Raw genomic sequence first — 26,872 nt, 5'->3', positions numbered from 1 at the left:
TAGCTATCTAGAATCATTCCTAAACAACATGAGATCTTTCCATACTCAAATCTTAATCCTTGAATCTATTATTCAATTCAAGGATCAGTTAAGAGTCAAGTCAAGAGCAGTTAAGATCAAAGTCAAGAGTCAAGTAAGAGGAGTTCATTTCAAGTTTTCATAAGTGTTTTACAAACATTTTAACTTTGTTCTAAGATTTAAGTTTTGAGTTTAGTAAAGAGTAAAGTTGAAGTTCTTTTCTTCAAAGAAGTATACGGGGACTATGTATTCCCAAAGAGATTTAAAAATGTTTTCACATTTTAAATAAAAGCGGAAACTAAGATTTCCAAAGAGCATTCAGGATAGTTTTTAGAAAAGAGTAATAGCTTTCTAAATGAAGCATGCAGGGAAACTGAGATTTCCAAGATAGACTTCGAGCTAAGTTTTTGAGCACTAATCTCAAATCACATAAGAAGTATGTTTTTAAAACATAAAGAGCTAATATATTTTGGGAGTAGTATTGAGCACCGATATGGGGGGAGAGTTCAGACAACTCACATCCCCCATAAACCATGTAGCCACCATGGGTAGAAAAGGGTCGTACTTTTTAGACGAACTCTTTTCACAATAGACTAGTGGATCCACTTACTAGTTCAGGTTCTATACCTTTGGCGATTGGTGATGAATCCCTCTCTCCCTCTTTTCTCTTTTTTCCCTTTTTAGAATAAGGGAGGAAAAAGAAAGAATAAAAAAAGTCGATTCAACATTCGGGCTCAAGTTCGAATTAACTGAATATTAATCATAGAGGAATGGGGGTAGAATAGAAAATAGGGATCTAGGGCAAGAGTATTATACAAGATACTTAAATGATTACTCCAATTTGAAATATACTTTAGAAAAATCATTGTATTTTACTATGACTTTTCTTTACTATTACTTTATTTTCGTGATTTTAATCTTTGACTTTTAGAATTGGATTTCAAGTAAGTAATTTCTATTTTATCCTTTCTTCGTTTTGAATCGAAAATAGAAGAGTTGAGTTATCACTATAGCTCTTATGTGATGGTTGTCGGTTAGAGAGACTCTCACAGAAGTTATTATATTTTTATATACATTAGTTTATTGTATTTTTACATACATTTCAGAGTTATGTTGTATTCTTGTACATAGACAGAGTTGACATCATGTTTTTAAACATCTTTTGTTTATATTGCGCTTGTTTAAACTGCTTTATATTGAAATGAGTTCAGTAAGTATTCATGAGTTGAGAAGAGCCAAGGTAAGTGTTTCTTTCAGATTCCCTTTCAAGCCTATGTTTGTTAGCATTCCAACTCGCATACTCGTACATTCAATGTACTGATGCTAGTTGGCCTACATCTTATTATGATGCAGACACAGGTAACTATGATCGGCATTCCAGTGCACTGTTGATCCAGTGAGCAGTTCAGAGTCAGTCAGTGAGCCTCTTTGCATTCCAGATGACTCTTTTTTATTGCTTTCTAGTTAGTTCATTAGGATGTTGTGGGGGTTGTCCCAACATCCATCTCAGTTGTTTTAGAGGCTTCATAGACAGTCAAATGTTAGTCCTTTGGGTCTTTTCATTATCTTTTCTTATTGTTAAGACTTGGGTTGCCACTTTTGGCCAAGTTGAATGTTTAATCTTTAAAACATTCTCAGTTATTTCTTTATTCAATTCAGTTAAGTTCGCTGATCATTATAGATATGAATGTTGTCTTCCGCTGAGTTAAGTAAGCCAGACCAATGGTTCACTTAGGGCCAACAATGGTCTTCGAGTGCCAGTCCCGCCCAGGGTGTAGGCTCGGGGCATGACAAACTTGGTACCAGAGCACATAGTTCAAAATTTCTAAGGAGTCTATGAAGTCGTGTCTGTAGAGTCCTATTTATCGATATGAAGCGCGCCACATCTATAATTAGGAGGCTAAAACATTTAGGAAAATTTCTCACTTCTTTCACACTAATTTCATGCGTTAGAGTTTGATCTCTAAAAAGTTTCCCTCTAATTCGTGCTTGCGCGTGTTTTTAGATAACTATGTCTCCATGAAGAGCTGGTAGAGGACGTCCTGCTAGGCGTAATGTTGAGGAGCAAGGGTTACCCAATGCACCTGAAGTGCAACCGCAATGAGAAGTTACTAATGCTGAGTTAAGAGAGGCTATTAGCATGCTTAGTCAAGTTGTGACTAACCAAGCTGGGTAGTAGAGAGGAGCTCAACAAGAAAAGGCTGACACTTCAAGAATTCGTAAGTTCTTGAGGATGAATCCCCCAAGTTTCACTGGTTTGAGAACTGTAGAGGATCCAAAGAACTACATTGAGGAATTGAAAAAGGTGTTCGATGTGATGCATGTTACTGATACTGCGAGAGTTGAGCTAGCTGCATATCAGATGAAAAATGTTGCTAAAACTTGGTTTGATAAGTGGAAATGGGGTAGGACTGAGGATGCACCACCTGTGAGTTGGGCATGTTTTAAAGAGGCTTTCTTGGGACGTTTCTTTCCCCGGGAACTGAAAGAGGCTAAGGTACGTGAGTTCCTCACAATTAAGTAGGATTCTCTAAGCGTTCATGAATATGGGTTGAAATTCACCCAACTGTCTCGCAATGCTCCTGAAATGGTTGCGGACATGAGGAGTAGGATGAGTTTGTTTGTTACTGGTTTGGGTCGCTTGTCAAGCAAGGAGGGCCGGGCAACAATGCTTATTGGGGACATGGATATCTCGAGGTTGTTGGTCTATGTGCAGCAGGTAGAGGAAGAGAAGCTTAGGGATAGAGAGGAGTTCAAGAACAAGGGGGCTAAGACAGGGAATGAGTCCGGGCAACAGAAAAGTAATGCCAACCGGTCATCCTTCCAACAGAAATAGAAGGTCCCTGCTCCATCATCTGCTAGTGCACCTGCACCTAAGAACAAAGGCGAGTACAATAATCAGAACTTCAGAGCTAAACTTGCTTATTCTCAGGGTAGCGTGGCACAAGGGGGTAGTAAGCCTCTTGCATGCGCCAAGTGTGGTAGAAACCATTCAGGTGTTTGTCGTGAGGGCTCCACTGGTTGTTTCAAGTGTGGTTAGAGTGGGCATTTCATGTGAGAGTGCCCAAAGAACAAACAGGAAATGGTAATGGGGGCCATAGAGCCTAATCTTCTTCAGTTGCTCCACCAGACAGAGTTGCACCTAGAGGTGCTACTTCCAGTACTGGCGGAGGAAGAAACCGCTTATATGCTATCAACAGTCGCCAAGAGCAAGAGGATTCACCAGATGTTATCACTGGTATGATTCAAGTCTTTGACTTTACTGTTTATGCCTTGTTAGATCCAGGAGCGAGTTTATCTTTTGTAACTTCTTATGTTGCTATGAACTTTGATGTTATTCCTGAGCAACTTAGTGAACCATTCAACATCTCTACGCCTGTTGGTGAGTTTATTCTAGCAGAGATAGTCTATCATGATTGTCCCATTTCCGTCAATCATAAGAGTACTATGGCTGATTTAATCGAATTAGACATGGTAGACTTTGATGTCATTCTTGGTATGGACTGGCTTCATGCTTGTTATGCCTCAGTTGATTGTAGAACTCGAGTTGTCAAGTTTTAGTTTCCAAATGAGCCAGTCTTAGAGTGGAAAAATAGTTCAGCAGTGCCTAAGGGTCATTTCATTTCATACCTTAATGCAAGGAAGTTAGTTTCTAAGGGGTGTGTCTATCACTTAGTTCGAGTTAATGACTCAAGTGTTAAGGTACCTTCTATTCAGTCAGTTTCAGTAGTAAAAGAGTTCCCAGAAGTCTTTCCTGATGATCTTCCTAGAGTCCCTCATGAGAGAGAGATAGACTTCGGTATAGATCTTTTTCCAGATACTCGTCCTATCTCTATTCCGCCATACAGAATGGCACCAGCAGAGTTGAAAGAGCAGTTAAATGATCTATCAGATAAGGGCTTCATTCGACCAAGTGTCTCACCTTGGGGCGCTCCGGTCTTGTTTGTGAGAAAGAAAGATGGTTCCCTTAGGATGTGTATAGATTACCGTCAGTTGAACAAGGTTACCATCAAGAATAAGTATCCTCTTCCAAGAATTGATGATCTTTTTGATCAGCTTCAGGGTGCTTCCTGTTTCTAAAAAATTGACCTTAGATCAGGCTATCATCAATTAATAGTAAGGGAATGTGATATTCCAAAGACAACTTTTAGAACCAGATATGGTCATTATGAGTTTTTGGTCATGTCCTTTTGTTTGACCAATGCACAGCAGCGTTCGAGGATCCTATGAATAGAATCTTCAAACCTTATTTAGATATGTTTGTTAATGACATACTAATATATTCAAGGGATGAAGAAGATCATGCTAGCCATCTCAGAATAGTTCTTCAGACTTTGAAAGATAATGAGTTGTATGCTAAATTCTCTATGTGTGAATTTTGGCTTGAATCTATGGCATTCTAAGGCCATATTGTGTCTGGAGAAGGGATTAAAGTTGATACTCAGAAAATTGAGGCAGTGCAGAATTGGCCTAGACCCACATCTCCAACTGATATTAGGAGTTTCTTGGGTTTAACTGTCTATTGTAGAAGGTTTGTAGAAGGGTTCTTGTCTATTTCGTCTCCTTTGACGAAGTTAACTCAGAAGACTGTTAAATTTCAATGGTCTAAAGCTTGTGAGAAAAGCTTTCAGGAATTGAAAAAGAGGTTGACTACTTCCCCTGTTTTAACCTTACTGAAAGGTACTCAAGGTTTTGTGGTGTATTGTGATGCATCTAGAGTTGGTTTGGGTTGTGTGTTAATGCAGAATGACAAAGTCATAGCTTATGCCTCCAGACAGTTGAAAGTTCATGCGAAGAACTACTCAACCCATGACTTAGAGTTGGCTGCTGTAGTATTCGCTTTGAAGATATGGCGTCATTACTTGTATGGTGTGCATGTTGATGTATTCATTGATCACAAAAGTCTTCAATATGTGTTCACCCAGAAAAAGCTTAATCTCAGACAAATGAGGTGGTTAGAATTACTCAAGGATTATGACATGAGTATTCTCTATCACCCAGGTAAGGCTAATGTTGTTGCTGATGCCTTGAACACGTTGTATATGGGTAGTACTGCCCATGTTGATGAAGAAAAGAGAGAGTTAGCAAAAAATGTGCATAGACTTGCACGCTTAGGAGTTCGACTGATGGATTCCACAGAAGGAGGAATAGTGGTGACGAATGGGGCTGAATAATCACTAGTGTCAGAAGTGAAAGAAAAGCAAGACCAAGATCCCATTTTGCTAGACTTAAAGGCAAATGTTCATAAGCAAAGAGTATTATCTTTTGAACAAGGGGGAGATGGTGTATTTAGATATCAAGGTAGATTGGGCGTACCTATGGTGGATGGACTCCAAGAGAGGATCATGGATGAAACTCATAGCTTCAAATATTCCATTCATCTGGTTTCCACAAAGATGTATCGCGATTTGAGAGAAGTGTATTGGTGGAATGGCATGAAGAAGGGTATTGCAGAGTTTGTTGCTAAGTGTCCAAATTGCCAACAAGTGAAAGTAGAGCACCAAAGGCGCGGTGGTTTGGCTCAAAATATAGAACTTCCGGAATGGAAGTGGGAGATGATAAATATGGATTTCATCACAGGGTTACCAAGGTCTTGCAGGCAGTATGATTCTATTTAGGTGATTGTCGATAGAATGGCGAAATCAGCCCACTTTTTACCGGTAAAAACTATCCATTCAGCAGAGGCTTATGCCAGGTTATATATTTAGGTGGTGGTAAGACTTCATGGGTCCGAGTCCCCATTATTTCAGATAGAGGTGCACAATTTACTACATAGTTCTGGAAATCTTTTCAGAAAGGTTTGGGTTCACAGGTGAACTTGAGAGTAGTGCTTTTCATCCTCAAACAGATGGGCAAGCAGAGCACACCATTCAAACTTTAGAAGATATGTTAAGGGCTTGTGTGATTGATTTCAAATGGAATTGGGATGATCACCTACCTTTCATTGAGTTTGTTTACAACAACAATTACCACTCTAGCATCCAGATGGCTCCATATGAAGCTCTTTATAGGCAAAGATGCAGATCTTTTATTGGATGGTTTGAAGTTGGTGAAGCAGGGTTGATAGGACAAGATCTAGTTCACTAAGCCATGGAGAAGGTGAAGGTGATTCAGGAGAGGTTGAAAATGGAGTAGAGTCGTCAAAAATCCTACTCAGATGTTAGGAGAAGGCCATTAGAGTTTGAAGTAGATGATTGGGTTTATTTGAAGGTTTCACCCATGAAGGGTGTCATGAGATTTGGTAAGAAAGGGAAACTTAGTCTCTGGTATATTGGACCTTATCGCATAGTCAAGAGGATTGGTAATGTAGCTTATGAGTTGGAGCTACCTCAAGAGTTAGCGAGAGTTCATCCGGTGTTTCACATCTCCATGTTGAAGAAGTTCATGTGAGATCCTTCATTGATTATACCAACTGAAAATGTTAGGATTGAGAATAACTTATCTTATGAGGAGATTCCAGTTCAGATTTTAGATCGCCAAGTTCGCAAGTTGAGGACCAAAGAAGTAGCTTCAGTAAAAGTCCTTTGGAGGAACCAATTTGTTGAGAAAGCTACTTGGGAAGCTGAAGAAGATATGAAGAAGAGATATCCATATCTCTTTGAATCCGGAGGGAATGCATATCAATGTACCAATTCTCTTCTTAGTACTCTTTGAATTATGAGTAAGCATGTTACTTGTTGCATTTGCTTGTAGGGTGTTTGAACTTGATGTCACTACCCTTAGCTTAGTAAGAGTAAATCTCATTCGTGGACGAATGTTCCCAAGGGAGAGATATTGCAACATCTCGCAACTAGAAAGAAATAGAAAGAAGTTTAAAATCTGGAAATAGTTATTTTTGGAAAGTATAAGGAAATTTGGAAAATTGTAAGTAAGTTAAAGTTGAGTTTTTGGTCAACTCTAGACGGCTATAACTAGTAGCTCAGAATGAGTTAGGTGTATTTCCAGATATGGTTGGGAAGCTCTTGGAATGATCTTTCCAACGCCACCAAGTTTGCACGATTCCGAGTTCGTATGAGCAAGTTATCCCCTTTGGAAGTTGGGCTGTTGGATTAAGGAAATGTCCAATCCGGAAATATAAGGGGTATTTTAGTCTTTTCACTGCCCTATTATTTTAATCCAATTTTAGGAGTTTAATATGGGTCAATTCCGAACTTTGGTCAGATTTAGAACTTGGGATTTCACGCTAGGGCTAAGGAGAAAGGAGAAGAGAAAAGAAGAAGGAGAAAAGGGCAAATTCATCAAGATCGATCAAGGAACTTGGTGTTTCGCCAAGGATTTACTTCTATCAGGTATGTGAGGCTCTCATAACGTGGGGATCGTTCTCCCATGTGCCAAGCATATTTATTTCAGTTTGGATTCGTCCTAAAAGCATTTGAATATTGATGATCTTGATACCTATTCTTGAGTTCATATATTGTTCTTGAATTTGACTGAGTTGGGAAGTTTCTGAGTTCGTTACGTCGCATTATAGGGTCGTTTCGAGTTACATTTTTAGGTACATTGCTGGGTATCTGTATCTAAAAGTGATTTAAGAAAAAGAATTGAGTTTGGGTGGATTGGGGAAGAAAAACGAAGAAGAAATTTCGACGGGAAAAATCTGAACATGGGAGTGCGTCATGCAACATGTTTTCAGCTTCACGTCGCGTAGCTGATACGAGGTGTTCTGCCTCAAAAGACATTTTCGGAACCAAAATTAAATTATGCCTCCGCGTGGCGGACCCACCCTCAAATATATATTTTCGATTTTTTTCTTTTGTTTAGCTATCTAGAATAAATCCTAAACAACATGAGCTTTTTTCCAAACCCAAATCTTAATCCTTGAATCCATAATTCAATTCAAGGATCAGTTAAGAGTCAAGTCAAAAGCAGTTAAGATCAAAGTCAAGAGAAGTCAAGAGTCAAGTAAGAGGAGTTCATTTCAAGTTTTCATAAATGTTTTACAAACATTTTAACTTTGTTTTAAGACTTAAGTTTTGAGTTCAATAAAGAGTAAAGTTGAAGTTCTTTTCTTCGAAGAAGTATCTGGGGACTATGTATTCCCAAAGAGGTTTAAAAATATTTTCACATTTTAAATAAAAGTGGAAACTGAGATTTCCAAAGAGCATTCGGGATAGTTTTTAGAAAAGAGTAATAGCTTTCTAAATGAAGCATGCAGGGAAACCGAGATTTCCAAGATAGCCTTCGAGCTAAGTTTTTGAGCACTAATCTCAAATCACAGAAGAAGTATGTTTTTAAAACATAAAGAGCTAATATATTTTGGGAGTAGTATTGAGCACCGATATGGGATAGAGTTCAGACAACTCACATCCCCCATAAACCATGTAGCCACCATGGTTAGAAAAGGGTCGTACTTTTTAGATGAACTCTTTTCACAATAGACTAGTGGATCCACTTAGTAATTCAGGTTCTATACCTTTGGCCGGGTATAGGATGCGCTGACAGCGTGAGGTAGATCGCTGTATCATCACTATAGCTCTTATGTGATGGTTATCGGTTAGAGAAACTCCCACATAAGTTATTGTATTTTTATATACATTAGTTTATTTTATTTTTACATACATTTCAGAGTTTTGTTGTATCCTTGTACATAGACAGAGTTGACATTATGTTTTTAAACATCTTTTCTTTATATTGCACTTATTTAAACTGCTTTATATTGAAATGAGTTCAGTAAGTATTCATGAGTTGAGAAGAGCCAATGTAAGTGTTTCTTTCAGATTCCCTTTCAAGCCTATGCTTGTTAGCATTCCAACTCGCATACTCGCACATTCAATGTACTGATGCCAATTGGCCTGCATCTTATTATGATGCAAACACAGGTAACTAGGATCGGCATTCCAGCGCACCGTTGATTCAATGAGCAGTTCAGAGTCAGTCGGTGAGCCTCTTTGCATTCCAGAGGACTCCTTTTTATTGCTTTCTAGTTAGTTCATTAGGATGTTTTGGGGGTTGTCCGAACATCTATCTCAGTTGTTTTAGAGGATTCATAGACAGTCAGATCTTAGTCCTTTGAGTCTTTTCATTTTCTTTTCTTATTGTTAAGACTTGGGTTGCCACATTTGGCCAAGTTGAATCTTTAATCTTTAAAACATTCTCTGTTATTTCTTTATTCAGTTCAGTTAAGTTCAATGATCATTATAGATATGAATGTTGTCTTTCGCTGAGTTAAGTAAGCTAAGCCAAGGGTTCGTTTGGGGCCAACAAAGGTCTTCGAGTGCCAGTCTCGCCCAGGGTGTAGGCTCGAGGAGTGACAGTTTAAACTGAATTATTTGAGTAAGTAAAGATGAGTTTTGAGAAAGAGTTCTATTCATGAGTTCCTATATGGTTATTGAGGTCCTCAAGTTGAGTCGTTCATGCTTGTATTCCGTATGAACCCTACGAATTGAGTTATAAGTTTTAAGAGTCTTTGAAAGTCAATCATTGTGTTTCAAACTGAGTTTTGAGAAAAAAGTTTAAAGGTTCCATTTCATAAAGTCTTAAGAATATATATATATATATATATATATATATATATATATTATATATATGTATATATATATATATATATATATATATATTATATATGTATATATATATTCATATACATATGTACCTATGTTAATTATTCGACTGGAAAGATAAGTTCATAAGCACATGTTTCAAGAAAGTAAACATGTCTCATGTTTTGAAAATTATTTCAAATAATGTAAGAAGTCCATTCTTTGTAATGGGTGAATTGAGCGAAAAGTTATATTAATTATTTTGGGAGTAGTATCGAGCATCGAGTTGGGTTAGAGTCTCTTATGGTTCGAAAGTCCCACATAACTACGTAGCTAGCGTAGGAGAGGATATCATTGATTCTTCATGCGACTCCTCACCTTCTCTGAGAAGGCATATAGTTGGATCTATGGTTACGATATCATCTTATACCCTAACAAGGTATATGATGGGCCCTTGCAACGTGCGGCGGGATGTTGTATCATTACTAGGCTCATAGTAATGGTTATCAGTGTCACACCCCAAGCCTACACCCTGGACGTGGCCAACACTCGAGAACTATTGCTGGCCCCAAGCAAACCCTTGACCTGGCTTACTTGCATCAACGGAAGACTATAAGCATTAAGAAAGAGATTTACATGCTAAACAACTCAACTGTCTCAAAACTGAAATCATAATCTTTTAAAAATATACATTTATCTTAGCCAAGATGGCAACTCAAATCTGAACATAACTCAATAAAAAAATGATGACGAATGAATTAACATCTGGCTGACTATCTATGAAGCCTATAAAATAAAGAGGGATGTCGGGACAGGACCCCCGATCATCCTAACATCGAAAAGACTAGAAAGCAAATAAACGGGATCCTGTGGAATGCAAAGAGGCTCACCAACAGACTTTGAACTTCTCATTGGATCAGCGATGCGCTGGATGCCGATCCTAGTTACCTGCATCTGCATCATAATACGATGTAGGCCAACTGGCATCAGTACATTGAATGTACGAGTATGCGAGTTGAAATGCTAAACATAACACAGACTTGATAAGATTCTGGAAAAAACACCTACCTGGGCTCTTCTCAACTCATGAATAAACTTAACTCAGAATAAAGCAATGAAACACATGCAATATATGAAAAGCTTTATAAAACAGTAAAAAGCAACTTAGTTCGTTAAAGAAAATGCAATAACAAACCCAACTGTATTCATATACAAAGTAATATAGTTTAGGTGGGAGTTTCTCTAATCGACAGCCACCACTATGAGCCTAAGTGGTGATACATGTCTTTACCATCACACTGCCAGACTGTCCTATATTTTGCCGTCATACAGAACTACTTAACTTAGTGGATCCACTAGCTTAACTTATGTGATCATTTAAAAAGTATGACCTATTAATACCCATGATGACTACATGGTTTATACAGACTTGAGTTAATATGAACTCGCATCCCATATCGGTGCTCAATACTACTCCCAAAAATATACTTAGCTCATATGTTTTTAAAACAACTTCTTTCTTTGGTTTGAGGTAATTACTCAAAACTTACCTTAAAAGCTTTCTTGGAATCTATGTTCCCTTTTCTTTCTCAAATTGTGAAAACATTTTCAAATTTTTGGGAATACTTAGTTCCCATATACTTCTTTGAAGAAATGAAACTTCAAATCTTTACTCTTTGCTTAACTTGAACTTAAGTCTTAAAACAATGTTAAAACATATGTGAAAGACTTTTGAAAAAAACTTTAAGAACTTATCTTGAATTAACTCTTGACTTCTTGACTTGACTCTTAACTTCTTCACATGACTCTTAACTTTCCTTGAATTGAATTATGGATTGAAGGATTTGGATTTGTGATAGGAAAGATCTCATGATGTTTAGGAATGATTTTAGATAGCTAAACATGAGAAAAGACCGAAATATCAAAATATGAGGGTGGGTCTGCCAGACTTTTAAAATTTAGTTTCAAATATGCCTTTTGAGGCAGAACACTCCGTGCCAGCTCCGCGATGCTGAACAAAAATTCCCAAACTGGGGACTAGCTGCGCGATGCGGAAGCACCTCCAAATCTTGACCGATGAAATTTCTTCTTCATTTTACAGCTCTAAACTCCCTAAACTCCATGGGTTCTTTTACCCAACACTTAGAATCATCTATACCCTCAATATATATTAGATTCTACTCGAAAACACTGCTAAAAACGCGAATCAACCTCAAGAAACTCCAATCAATAACACCCACAAGAATTCAAACGAAAATCTATCAAGAACTCAAGGATTTACTTTCAAATCTAATAACTTCGCTGAAATTGAATCATCATTGGCGTGTGGGAGAATTAACCCAACGCTATGTGATCTTACATACCTTGGAGGGATCACCCCCGACGAAATCCACAAGCAATTTACGACGATCTTGACGGGTCTTGAACGTTCTTCTTCTTTCTCCTCTTCTTTCTTTTCTCTCAAAACCCTAACTTTTTTGGTAAAAGTGTAAACTGATATAATTCATCTTAGACCCCTAATTAATTACCAAAAACGACTTAAAATAAAAGGGTAAGGAAAAGACCAAACTACCCTTTTAAAATTCGGATTGAACTTTCCTTATTTCAACAACCCAATTTCCAAAGGGGATAACTTATTCATATGAGCTCGGAATCACGTAAATTTAGAGGCGTTGGAAAGATCATTCCCAGAGCTTTCGAACCGTATCTGGAAATACCACTAACTCATCCTGAGCTAGAAGTTATGGCTGTTTGAAGTTGACCAAAAATTCACTTTTCCTAACTTAAAGAATTTTCCATATTTGTCATTATTTCCAAAAACGATTATTTCAAGTTCTTAGCTTCTTTCTAGCTATTTCAATTTGCGAGATGTTACAGTCAGTTAGATAAACTCCCCACAAGTAAAGTATATTATTTCTTGTTGCTTTCATTGTATATTTTATTGTAAAGCTTAAATGGTTTTCACTTCATGTTCAAATATTGATTCAATTGAGTTGCTTTCAGTCATTTAGTTCAGTTATTTGTTTACTTAGCTATATTACATACTCGTACATTCCATGTATTGATGTCATTCGAACTGCATCCTTTTAAGATGCACATACAGGTGTTCATGATTATCAACAGGTGCTTCGTTGAGATCACTCTACACTCCAGTTAGCTTTGGTGAGCCTTCTTGTATTCCAGTGGGCTTCAAAGTTACTTTCCAGTTAGTAGTTTTGAGGTGTCGTGGGTCTTGTCCCGACATCCTTTCTTAATAGTAGAGGCTTCATAGATAGACAGTTTTGAAGAATCTTTCAGTTTTAAGATATTTTATTTAAATTTATGTTTAATAATAAGTATATTTAGCAAGGTTTTGAGATTCAATAAACTATTTTTAAACTTTTCTTTCAATTTTATGCTTATGTATGCTCAAGTTAGTCTTCTGCTTGTAGTCAACCAGGATGAGGGTTCGCTTGGGGACCAACAATGGTTCTTCAGTGTCGGCCACGTCTAGGGTGTAGGCTCGGGTCGGAACAAACTTGGTATTAGAGCACAAAGTTCAAGTGTCCTTGGGTGTTTATGAATCCGTGTCAAGTAGGATCTTATTTATCATTTTAAGGGCCCAACTTCTATAAATAAGGGATTATAGACATTTAAGAATTGTTTCCATTCTTTCATACTCTAAATTGTGCAATTGAGCTGTGTCATAAGGAACTTATTCAAAACTCGTGCGTTTCTCAGATTTATTTGGCTATCGCCCATACTTAAGGTAGTTGAAAAGAAAAGTCAGTTTATTATCGATGAGTTATTCTCTACAAAAGTCATGAGACTACATAGGGGCTTAAGAGAAGCCCATGAGTGAGCTTAAGTGTTGAGATTCAAAAGAATGCACTCTTATTCATATGAATCGTGCGTTCGAGCTAAATGCGTAATGTATTCCTAAACTCTTTTCTCTAAACCTTGTTTCAGTTGAGCCCTTATGCGAAAGTATGTTTTGGAGCTTGGGTAGTATTTTCACCCGAAAAGATAGTATGAGTTATGAGATTATAGGAAGTAGTAGTAAGAGTGCCCAAAAGTAGAAGAATGCATGCAGAGGTTCAGTAATCTAAGAAAGGGAGAAAGTGATGAGGCAACTTATGTTATTGTAGTCATTCACGCATTAAGTTATTAATGAAGAGTTTTCCCTTATGAGTAGACTAAAAAGTGATGAGTTTGTGTAGATTGCATGATAGGAGGTAGAGTAAGAGTTACTAGTTAGGATTAGTTGGAGTATACTTTAAATAGAAACGAGGTTATGATGACGTGTCATTGAGTTGGTAACAACCAAGTGTAGGAGCTGGATAGAAAAGCAGAATTATTCTTGAAGTGATAGATCTAAGTTAGGCTTACAATTTTTTAGGGACATCCCATAATATTCAAAGTGTTATAGAACTAATTAGGTAATGATGTATAGTGAATGGGTAAATAGTACTTAAGTTGTGAAAGGAAGTGCGACGGTAAATTGTGAGTATGAAGACTGAGAGATAAAGATTGACGATTTGTCATGAGGTTTTAGTGGGCGAGTGTTTCCTAATTTTTATCTAGTAGTTGTAAGTTATTATAGTGAGCGAGCAATCATATTGATATCCAGATTTAGTAATAAACATTAAGCTTGAATTTGAGATGAGCGTCGTGATCAAAAGAATGGCAACATGAGGGTGATGATGTTAGTCTTGAGATCTGATCTGGTAGACTTGACATAGAGTAAGTGAGGAATTGAGATGTTAGCTGCAATGAATGTGAGTGGTACAAGTTTGGGATTCTAACTTTTAGATAAGAGCGGTGAAGTGCGGCTTAGTCATAAGAGTAACAAGAACATTAAGAGTTGTACTCGAGATTGTATGTAATCAGACGGGGTTCCAATTAAGTTAATGATTTTCCATATGTGCCTAGATAGTAATTTGAGCTGTCAATGTAGAATAGGCTTAAGTAAGCATTATTTTTCCCTTGAAGCGTTAGATGAAGCGGCCTTATAAGCCAATGAGAAGAGGTTAATAGAAGCATCTTAGAAAGAGGTTCTAGATGGAGTCTTAGTACCTGCTTATGGAGAGTTCAGTATGCATGAGATAAGCCTTTTCGAGTATTAAAGAAAATGTAGACTAGTTTAGAGATGAGGGAATATATCTATAGTTTTCAAGTATTAGCTTTAGACCTAAGGGGATATGATAAGATGAGAAACCAAGTCAAGTGTTGAGGATGATATAGTGATGTTTTTCGAATGAGTTTTAGAGGTACATCAATTAATTCATACTCTAGTGTATTCCTCAAAGTTCAGTCATTTGAACATCATGGTGATGTTCCTTATATCAAAATTGTGCTCATGACCTATGCTCATACACTCTAGAGAGATTCACATCTATGCTCAATTTCCAGAATGAGGGGCAAAGACTTTAGCCCATTGATCTCAAAATTACTCCATAAAATTATGGATATTAGTTTGATGCTATGGAACTATTCATAAAAGCATTCATATCTCACAGTATGTTCAGTCTCACAAATTCATAATTTACTCTTAATGGCTAGCAACATAATGTTATGCCATGCATATTCTTATATCAGATATCTTGAATGAATCATGCTTATGATCTTTCGCCCTAAAGTCCTTTCACTAATCCTTTTTAGTTTTAGATAATGGTGTTGTTGATAGTAGTTATGTGATGATAAAAGAGAGGATTGCCATTTCTTATTTTGGTAGTGATGGTGTGTTTATTCCATCTAAGGTTATGAATGTGGAGGAAGAAGGAGATACAAGTTTACAATGAGTACTAAGTCAGCTTCCTTGTAGTAATGCATGAAAGTTCAGTTGGTAGAGTTGATGAGAGGATGATAAGTTCTTAGAAAGTGGGTTAGTAGGAGACTATGGAGTGGTTAAGGTTCTAAGCTTGAATGTGGTGTTGTTAACATGTGGACAGTACATGATACATTAGGTGTTTCGTGATATGAGCTCGAGGTTAGCTGAATATAGTGGTAAGGAGTAGTGTTCTTGGGATGAGATTTCTTACAGAGGTATAGAATTAGAATCTTGTGATTTAGATTAGAATAATCACCTTATGTTAAGTACTTTGTGATTCCGAGTAAGATTCTTCTTCAAGGTAAGTGTTTCTCCAAGAATTTCATTCTTTCCAACTCAAATTCCTCTATACAATTATAAATCACTAAAAAAAATCATAATTCTTGGCCATAGAGAATTCAAGAAACTAATTCAAGAATCTCAAGAACGGATTTCTTGATTGTTTACCTTCAAGCTAGGGTTTCAAGACTTCTAATGAAGTTCTTTAAGATTCTTCAAGAACCTTGTTCTTCCAGGTATGTAAGGCTATCATAGTGTTGGACTAGTTCTTCCTCACGCCCAGCATCTACTTTCAAATCAGTTAAAGAGAAATCTCGGATTCTACCCCTAGATTTGAGTATTGTTGAGATAAGTTGATTTTGAGTTCATGAATTCCCGAGTCTTTTGAAATTCTATTCCTAAGTATTGAGTTTATATATTTTTTATTGAGATCCTTGAATTGATTTGTTCATGTTTATAATTCATCATGAACCCTATTTTGAGTTATAAATCTTGAGAAGTTTTTCAAAGCCAACACTTGAGTTTCAAACTGAGTTTTTTAAGGAAGTAAAGATGAATTTTGAGAAAGAAATGTATTCATGAGTTCCTATATGATTATTGAGGTCCTCAAGTTGAGTTGTACATGCCCATAATTTCGTATGAACCCTACGAATTGAGTTATATGTTTCAAACTGAGTTTTGAGAAAAAGTTTAAATGTTCTATATCATAAAGACTTAAGAGTTTCTATTGTTATTTTATTCATATATATATATATATATATGTACCTATAATAATTATTGGACTTGAAAGATAAGTTCATAAGTACATGTTTTCAAGAAGGTAAACACGTCTCATGTTTTGAAAAGTATTTCAAGTAATGTAAGAAGTCCATTCTTTGTAATGAGTGAATTGAGCAAAAAGTTATATTAATTATTTTGGGAGTAGTATCGAGCACCGAGTTGGGTTAGAGTCTCTTATGATTCGAAAGTCCCACAAAACTATGTAGCCAACGTAGGATAGGATAACATTGATTCTTCATGCGACTCCTCACCGCCTCTGAGAAGGCATATAGTTAGATCCATTGTCATGATATCATCTTATACCCCCGCAAGGTATATGATGGGCCCTTGCAACGTGCGGCGGGACGTTGTATTATTGCTAGGCTGATAGTACTGGTTTTCGGTTAGAAAAACTCCCCACAAGTAAAGTATATTATTTTCATATTGCTTTCATTGTATATTTTATTGTAAAGCTTAAATGATTTTCACTTCAAGTTCATGTATTGATTCAGTTGAGTTGCTTTCAGTCATTCAGTTCAGTTATTTGTTTACTCAGCTATATTACATACGCGTACATTCCATGTACTGATGTCATTTGACCTACATCATTTTATGATGCAGATATAGATGTTCATGATTATCTACAGATGCTTCGTTGAGATCACTCTACACTCCTGTTAGTTTTGGTGAGCCTCCTTGTATTCCATAGGACTTCACAGTTACTTTCTAGTTAGTATTTTTGAGGTGTCGTGGGTCTTGTCCCGACATCCTTTCTCAATAGTAGAGGCTTCATAGATAGACAATTTTGGACAGTCTTTCAATTTTCAGATATTTTATTTAAACTTATGTTTGATACTAAGTATATTCAACAAAGTTTTGAGATTCAATAAACTATTTTTAAACATTTCTTTCAATTTGATGCTTATGTATGCTCTAATTAGTCTTCCGCTTGTAGTCAGCCAGGATAAGGGTTCGCTTGGGACCAACAATGGTTCTTGAGTACCGGCCACGTCCAGGGTGTAGGCTCGGGTCATGACAATTACTTATTATGTTGAGTTCAAAGATGAGAAAGTATTTTGCAAAGCTTTAAATGATTTAACTCCTCTATTTCTTTACATTTAGCTTGAGCACATTGTTATCGATTGTAGTCCTTCTTTAAGTTATTTGTTATTCAACTATATTACGTACCCGTACATTTAATGTATTGATGTCATTCGACCTACATCATTTAATGATGCATATACAGGTTCTTAGGATCCTCAACAAGAGCCCGTTGAGATCACTTCATCTGCTTGTCAGGTTTTAAGTAAGACCTCCTTGCTTCTGGGGGACTACATTTTTATGAGTTGTTAGTAGTAGTTCATTTGAGGAGTCGTGGGTCTTACCCCAACACTCATCTTTGTATAGTAGAGGCTTCATAGATAGACAATTTTGTAGAATCTTTGAGTTTCAGATATTTTATTTAAAACTTATGTTTCATACTCAGAATATTTAGCAAAGTTTTGAGATTCAGTAAACTGTTTTTAAATGTTTCTTTTAATTTGATGCTTATGTATACTTGAGTAAGTCTTCTGCTTGTAGTCAACCATGATGAGGGTTCGCTTGGGGGCCATCAATGGTTCTCGAGTGCTGGCCATGTTCACGGTATAGGCTCGGATCGTGACAAAATTTCACTCTCTTTGAGGGAGTGAGAAGCCACAACTGTTAGTCCTTTTCTATTAAACAAGCATATTTTCTAATTTTTTTGAGATAAGGCGCAAGTTATCCCTCTAACTATATTCGAAATCCCAGCGACACCTAACCTTAAGTAGGGTCTCATTAACCCAGTAAACACATATTTATGTATTTTTTTTTGCTCCTTTTGTGTTGATGTGACATAGATAGTGTGCTCACTCTCGAATGCAAGTGCGAGGTAAAAAGGAAAAACAAATCTGATCAATATTGGACACATGTCCTCTATTAATTGGACATTCTAGAATTGGTTAATACACATAATTATTAACATTTAAATTTGTACATATTTAATTATTTTTTAAAAAAAATCTTTGTAACATATTTACTTCTCTACTCACTTTAAAGTTTTTATTTTCTTTCTTCCATTATTTTCTTATCTTTTCACTTTTATTTTAGAAAAATTATCCGCGTTCTTTCTAATTATTTTTTTTTGAAAAAAGTGTCCTTTTAATTTTAATGTTTTAATATTTTTTTTATGTTTATTTGATTTTCTTCACTTTTTGGATACTTGTTCGAAATTATCTTATTTTATATACAGGAAATTTGGAATTAAATTTAATGTGAAATCAAAAGGATAAACAAATAAAAAATCTATAGAATGAATGGAGGTAAAATATGATGAAAAAAATTACGTTATGTTTGAGAAAATCTTAAATACTAGGAAATAAAAATTTAAAAAGTTGTGTATTTGAGAAATTTTTTAAATACAAGTTTTTTTTTTTTTTTTTAATGTATATTAACTTATTTTTAATACAATGCAAAGAAAATAAGAAGATTGTTTTCAAAAAAATATTTGTATTATACATGTGACAACACATGTAGGGGTGTTCATGGTTTGGTTTTGATCGGTTATTGGTTAAAATTAAAACAAAACCAATTTAGTCGGTTTTTAATTTTCTAAAACCAAATCAAACCAAATGAAAAAAATAACCGTCGGTTTGGTTGTTGTCGATTTGGTTCGGTTTTGTTCGAGTTTTTGGGTTTTTCGGTTTGAAAGTAATAAACTAAACTTGTTGAGAGTATACGCATTTCGGTAGACACAAACACCTAATACATGAACAATCTACAAGAAAGTTATTGTAGATTCAATTAATCAATACTAAAGAAAGTAATTGTGGATTCAATTATGCAATACTAGAGTTATTATTACACGAATAGAGTGATTCAATTAAGAGAAAGTGTGACTATCTAATGTGACGTAGGGTATGTAAGATTAAAGTAGTGGACTTGATCTTAGGATTTTAATAGTTGAGCTAAAATTTAAGTATTGAGCTTGAGAAAATGGTAAAGTTGGGACTTAAGTTAATTAAAATCTAACATAATATTTATATTTTATTTATGAATAATATATAAATAATTATAAAATTTTTATATATAATTTCTCGGTTTGCTTTGGTTGTTTTTGTGGTTTTTTTTAATAAAATCAAAACCAAACCTAATAGTATCGATTTTCAAAATTTAAAACCAAACCTAACCAAACCACACCAAATATCGGATTTTTTTAGTCGATTTGGTTTTTCAACTATAACCATGAGTAGCCCTAAGCGCATGTATATCACCACAACTAATTGAATCGGGTCTTGGTTCCACGTCAACATTAGTTGTATAACAAAAGCACGGAAATACATAATGAACGAGTTTAGAGGAGGGGAGAGGGTAATAGGACCCTAGTTAAGTTTAGATATATTGTTGAGATCGGATTTAGTTTAGAATGGTACTTGTGTCTTATCCTTTTTTTTTCTTTTATCTTTATCGTCACCTCACCACAACCTCACCCTCCAGCAGCACCCCCACCATTCTAACTAGTGACACCACCTCCAGCCTCCTCTAACACAATCAAAAGCCACCTTCCCCTTCAACACAATTTATACTAAGCCACTCCTCCAAAACAACCGCCAAAAAGGTTGTAGTTTTACTTATATAATTACTACATATCAACTACAATTCTTGATCCAAAAATCTTTACGTTGAGAACTTACATGCCTTCTTTCTTCTTTCTTACTTATAATTGCACTCCAGGAGTAGTGAAAGAACGAAAAAAAAGCTTTAAAACAAATTAAAGGGTTAAGACATTTACCCTTTAAACTAAGGTCCTATTACCATTTACCCCCTCCCACCCCCCCCCCCCCCCAAAAAAAAAAAAAAAAAAAAACTCATTTGAGAAATAATTTTATACACCTTTTTGATTTACGTGACACAAACATCTCCCACACACCTGAACTACGTGGAGTCACAGAGTGTGCCACGTAAGCCAACTGGTGTACCAAAATTACCAAAAAATGAGTTCAGGTGGGGGAGGGGGGAGGTAATATGACCGTAGTTTAGTAAAGATATGTCTCTAAAATTTCAATCTTAGTCTAGGAGAGTGCTTGTTCCTTATCCCAAAGTTAAATTGAGATGAAGGAGATAAAAATGTTTGATTTGTAATGTGAAGGAAATATTTTAAGGATAAAGAAAAAGAGAGAAAATATTAATCATGATAAAATATATCTATAGAGGGCATGTAGCACATTATCTACTACTCATTTGGTTATTTGTTCCAAGTCAATAGTTAAAGACAATATTTATTCCACATTTAAAAAGTTCAAGGGGTTATAAAACTCCCACAAATATAAAGTGTGTGCTTGAAATTTTGTGTATAGTTCAGGTTGGGATTTAATTTTGCATTTTCCCTTTTATTTATTTGAAAGTAAAACATAATAATTATTTATTTATGTTGAAAATATAGTCAATGTTGACATTTTATTATTACTAGTAATCTATGATGATAATAATTTATCAAACATATTACTCAGGATGCTTCCACTTCAAAATTTCTATAAATCTCAAATAGTTAAACGTTACTTCTCAGCACTTAGCAAATAATCGAATTTATCTCTTCAAAGTTTTAGATATGATACAATCATTTTTCTTCCCGATAAGCTACATTATATTTATTAGGTGAATGTGTTTGTTAAATGCAAAATGATAGTGTTTAATAACAAATGTGAGATTCAAAATTTTGTTAATTTCAAAAAATAATTTGTTAATTTTCGCTCAGATTATTATAAAGTTGGCTTGAGAACATTAATGTAAAACAAAATCAAACAAGCAATAGAGAATCAAATATCAATATGATTGTTTTTAGATAAACTCAAAATAGTACAGTCTAATAATATTATGATCCAAAACAAGAAAGACAAAAGAGACTCAAAACACATAACAAATCAATGGATGGTAGTTAGTCTTGAAGTATCACCTGCATTTAAGAGCACTCTTGATCTTATGAATTGTGTGTGAGATGAGTGCATTAGCTTCTTTGACCAACTCCATAGAAATAGTTGTATCTAGAAAGATGTTTCCCATCATTTGAAAGCTGATAGTCACTAGCGATACACCATTGAACCCATTATTCATCTTCCCAGAAATAACATTATAGTTATTAGTTGTAGAGAAATCTTGAAAACAATCCGGGACCATTGCTATTCCATTTGAGAAGAGAGTCACACAAGAAGATTTCCCCCATTTCAGCACCGTATTAATTTCTTGTGAATCAATTGTAGCATAAACCAAAAGAGATCCAGTTGCATCCATGCAAATATCTTGCAAGATCACTCGATTAGCACCAGAATCACCCCCTTACATGTACGAATCAAAAGAAAATATTATTTATAAATTAACAGTTAATTTAAAATTCTAATTCAATCATATTTCCAAAAAAAAAAACACAACAATTAACCACACACATGAGGAAAAAAAAGAGAAATGTTACTGTTGACAGTTTGACCCTTAGAAATATGTATCATTCATTCCATGGGACAAGTATTGGAGTACATGACATCCCACTAACTCCTTATTTGTTCATTAGTGAGGAATTTGAACAAACGTTGGTGTTTCACGGGTAATCAGATTGTCTTTGTAGAACTTAACACCACACCAATTGATTCACCAAGGTTACTAATATTCGTCCTCATCATTAATTTGGAATTTTTTTCATTTGCTAGTTGAATTATTTCCCAATAGTGAGCGGTTGCACAAACCCCACACAAAAATTATGCGTCATGCGTTGAGCCAACATCCTTATACCTATCTCACCAGTTAAATCAACTGCAACAAATAAAGCTACATCCAAATCAATTCTTTTTAATATTCAAAAGTATAAAAAATAAATGGCGCAATAATTGAACCTCTATGTATGATTACCTATGGGATCAACAATTGACTTCATCACTTTCAAGAACTGATGTTGTCTTTGCAATGTAGCCATCCACCTATGAGCACCAAATCCTAGACCAGTCTTTATCAAAGGGCGATACCAATCGTGGACAAGATTTTCATTATATTCCATGTGCTCAATCCAAGTAACCTGAAAATATTTCATTAATATTACAAAATCACTAGAGAGAAAAATATGATCAGCTTGTATGAAATATTAATTTAATTATTAATTAAAATAAAATGGCCATTATTGGAGACAACTTAGAAAATTCAATCATTAAATAAATGAGTCAATCACATGGAATGTATCCTCAAAAAAGATTTCTAGTGGTCTTGCCAATAAATATGAAAGGAAGGAGGGTGCAAAATATTTAGGTCTTGCATTTGGTATGATGCGAGGATACACGGAGGCTAAAAATTGCAGAAAAATTAATGTATCTAATATATTAATTTGAAAGTGAGCATAAAAAATTAGACAATTAAAATTTTATTTCAAGGTTAGAAGGTGAAGAATAATAAAAAAAATTCTTTATCAAGAAAGGATATAACATGTTTCAAACAATTACTAAATAGTTGCATTACTCAAAGCTAGAAGAAAGTTGATCTTTCTCATTCCGAATAAATAAATAAAAATTCAGATAGAGAACAAAGCACTACAATGAATACATAGATTGTATTATAAAAAAATCAATAAAAGTAAATCATCAAGAATAAAATTAATAAAATATGAGCGATCTAGCTCATTGAATTTCAAAAAATATAAATGCCTATGGGATGCAAAATAAAAAGACAATTTATTTTGAATTACCTGACAATAATTATTTGGCATATCTTGTAAAATACAGCCAGATACGAGCCTTCAACAATTTTCAATTTCGCTCTCTTGTGAACCTTCTTGAATTGTGTCAACATACACATCAATGATAGCCCAGACACCTTCAACATATTTCTTACAGAAGCGAAGAAATTGTACTTTGCGAACATAAACTAGGTCAGAAATGATTTACAATTCGGTTTTAATCTACAAATCATTACTTTCAAGTTGTTGGTGTATGAATTAATAAAATAAATAGATATGTAACTTTCATCAAAATAATAACTAAATAGAAATACCAATAACAGAGAACCGCTCTTATTTCCACCTATGCCAGTGGAAATCACATCAGTAGTATATGTTTTTTCAACAACGCATGGAAACATCTCAACCCACTGCCTTTGCATATATACAATACAGTACATAACGAAAAATAAAAAGATAACATGTCAACACATACTTGTATTCATCACTTGAAGTTAAATTTGATTGATTAAAATAATATGCAACAACTAATTGAAGCACCACTAAAAAACTAATAAAAAGGTATGTCAAATATAGTAATAAAAAGTAAGAGTACAACTAATTAAAAAGAATAAAAAATAAAAAGAACTAATTATTCACGTCAAATAAGGGGTAGGTTGTAAAGAGATGATAGTTCTTAAAAATGAGACAAAGGAAAACATTGAATTTAAAATGAAGAGCCTACGTACCTTATCCATTAGTGTATTCACCAATGCCAAACTGGTGTCAGCCACTATACCCAATGCCCTTGTGGCTTCCGTTGTGAAATGCTCAGGTTTCGTGCCAATTAATGGGGTAAACAATCGAGCATATTCCTTAATATTTAACGTTTCTCCACCTCCATCCAAACTGCTTACCCAAAGAGGTTTATCATTCTCATACAGCCTAAAAAGCTCATTCCATGGATAATTTTGTTGCAAGTTCTAGTCGTACTTTTTTGTTAGGAAGTGAATTCTTTTTGAAAAACCTATTCCCAATGGTATAAAATAAACAATGATCAAAAAATCAAAATTAACATAAGCAAATAAACAAGTACAAAATAAATTAGAATTATACTTACGTTTCAAGCTCTTGAATCTGATTGGCATTATGCCTAATGGGTTTCTTCTTCTTCGGTGATGATTCACCACGTTCATCTACAGATGCACTACCAATTATGTTGTCACCGATAGAACTTCAACATGCTCGACTTTTAGATTGATGATTTCATAAAGATTTATTGCAAAATTTACTGGAGATATTAATTACATTTGAATTAGGAGTTAATTAGTTGGTTTTATGTTGAGAATATTACATTTAGTTAGATCTCAATTTTACTTGAGATAGAAAAGATAATTTGTTTTGACATTGTTTACTTTTATGGAAAACTTATTATATTGCTCTTTTGTTCTTTGATTATAATATTAGAAAATATTTGTTTTATTTAATATTTCTTGCTTATCATGAAGAAGATAGTTTTGAATGCATGGATTGTTTGTATGTATTTGTGTCTTGAGAAAAACTATCTATAGATTTTTCTGGGATGTTTAAAGAAACTTGGTAGCGACATTAGAATATTAATATGACATTTAGCAAAATATAGAATCACCAATTTTTATGACATTCAACAATAGCATTTTTTGACATTAACTAAAGTGTCGGAAATTTCTATGTGACATTTTATAAATATCACAAGTAAGTGTCTTGAAATTTGTTTTACCAACATTTAATCTAAATGTCAGAAAGTTTAAGTGACATTTCATAATGTCGAAAAAATAAATGTCATATATCTCATATCGACATTTACTTAAATGTCAAAAATAAATGTCATATATTTCATACTGACATTTACGTAAATGTCATATATCTCATACCAACATTTACCTAATTATCGAAAATAAATGTAATATATATCTCATACCGACATTTACCTAAATGTCGAAAATAAATGTCATATATCTCATACTGACATTTACCTAAATGTCAAAAATAAATGTCATATATCTCATACTGACATTCACCTAAATGTCAAAAATAAATGTCATATATTTCTTATCGACATTCACATAAATTTCAAAAAATAAATGTCGTAATAATCTTACCAACATTTACATATATGTTGCAAAGTAAATGACGCAAATTCTTTTCAACAGTTACCTAAATGTCACAAATTCTTCCCGACAATTACCCAAATGTCGGAAAAATCCCCGACACTAAAATTTACAATATTTGGTCAAAATGTAAAATAAATGTCGGTAAACAAATTTGTGACATTTAAACATCGTAATACGACATTTAGAAAATGTCGTTGTATCTCCACTATCTTGTAGTGTACGTACCTTATCCAACAGTGTATTCACCAATGCCAAACTGGTGTCGGCCACTGTACCTGATTCCCTTGTGGCTTCCCTTGTGAAATGTTCAGGTTTCGTGCCGATTAATGGGGTAAACAATCGAGCATATTTCTTAATATTTAACGTTTCTCCACCTCCATCCAAACTGCTAACCCAAAGAGGTTTATCATTTTCGTAGAGCCTAAAAAGCTCATTCAAGGCATCCAAAGCAAGATTCAATAGCACCATCTTATCATGCACTTTGTCTTTATTAAATAAGCTTAATTTGTACGCTTGGCGGTAAGCCTCTTAACTTCATCTTCCAATTGGTCATGCTCAATCTTTATTTGATTCTCATCAATGTTTTCTTTACAATTGTCAGAAATTGAATTTTCCAGGGTTTCCTTCATTACAATATGCTCTATGCGAAGCTGGTCATTTTCTTGCTTCAGAGTCTTATTTTCGTATCATTCCAATTGCGATTGATAAAATAACACAATTCATTCTTATAATCAATTATACAAATTTCACATAAGAAAAAAAATAAGAAATGTTGTGATATGTATCACCTTCATTTGGGTTCTTTTATTCTGGAACCAATTTTGCACCTGTTTGATGTCCATGGATAATTTTGTTGCAAGTTCTTGTCATGCTTTTTTGTTAGGAAGTGAATTCTTTTTGTAAAACCTATTGCCAATGGTATAAACAATGATTAAAAAATCAAAATTAACATAAGAAAATAAACAAGTACAAAATAAATTAGAATTATACTTGCGTTTCAAGCTCTCGAATCTGATCGACATTTTACCTAATGGGGTTGTTCCTCTTCGGTGATTCACCACCAGTTATGTTGTCACCGGTAAACTTCTCTCTATTTCTTCCTCTCCAGATCCTTCTATCAAAGCATTAATCAAACTTTCTCCTCTCTCATTCATGTCACTATGACCTTCCATCTTTTATTTCTGAACAAATTTAAGATGTATCAGTTCAACTCAATATCAAATGTGATCATATCAAGTTTCTTTAGAGATTTTATATAGTTTATCAATTTATTGACTGTTAGATTACACCAAATAATTGCATAACGCAATATCAAAATATTTTATTGAAGCAATATATATTAAGAAAGAGCTAAACTCATGTAGTAACATAAATGGAGCGTCTAGTTATAGTTACAGGTGGTAGTAGTTAGTAATTGTGAATCTATAGAATAACTCCATTTCCATTACTATATCATTTTACCAATGAAGACTTCAAAAATTATTTAAAAAATACAAATCAAACTCAATTCACCTATCCACATTTGTCATTATAACAAATTTAAGTTAGTCTTATGCTTTTTAGTAGTGCCTTAAGTCATATCTAAAACTTCTAATGTGATGTAAATATAGAAAAAAAAATTTATATCGCATTAATTAATTATCTATGTTGAGATTATACCAAATAG

General features: G+C 34.5%; 1 pseudogene; it reads right to left on the bottom strand.

Annotated features, from left to right (window-relative positions):
- Positions 1-21,312: 21,312 nt before the first annotated feature.
- Positions 21,313-25,674, bottom strand: LOC125819309 (homeobox-leucine zipper protein ROC6-like; annotated as a pseudogene).
- Positions 25,675-26,872: the final 1,198 nt, after the last annotated feature.

Source organism: Solanum verrucosum, unplaced genomic scaffold (assembly GCF_900185275.1).
Source record: "Solanum verrucosum unplaced genomic scaffold, falcon-dt-bn FXZP01000207.1, whole genome shotgun sequence".
NCBI lineage: Eukaryota > Viridiplantae > Streptophyta > Magnoliopsida > Solanales > Solanaceae > Solanum > Solanum verrucosum.
Note: the sequence above shows the minus strand (reverse complement) of the source record. Positions and strands in the feature narration are given on the sequence as shown.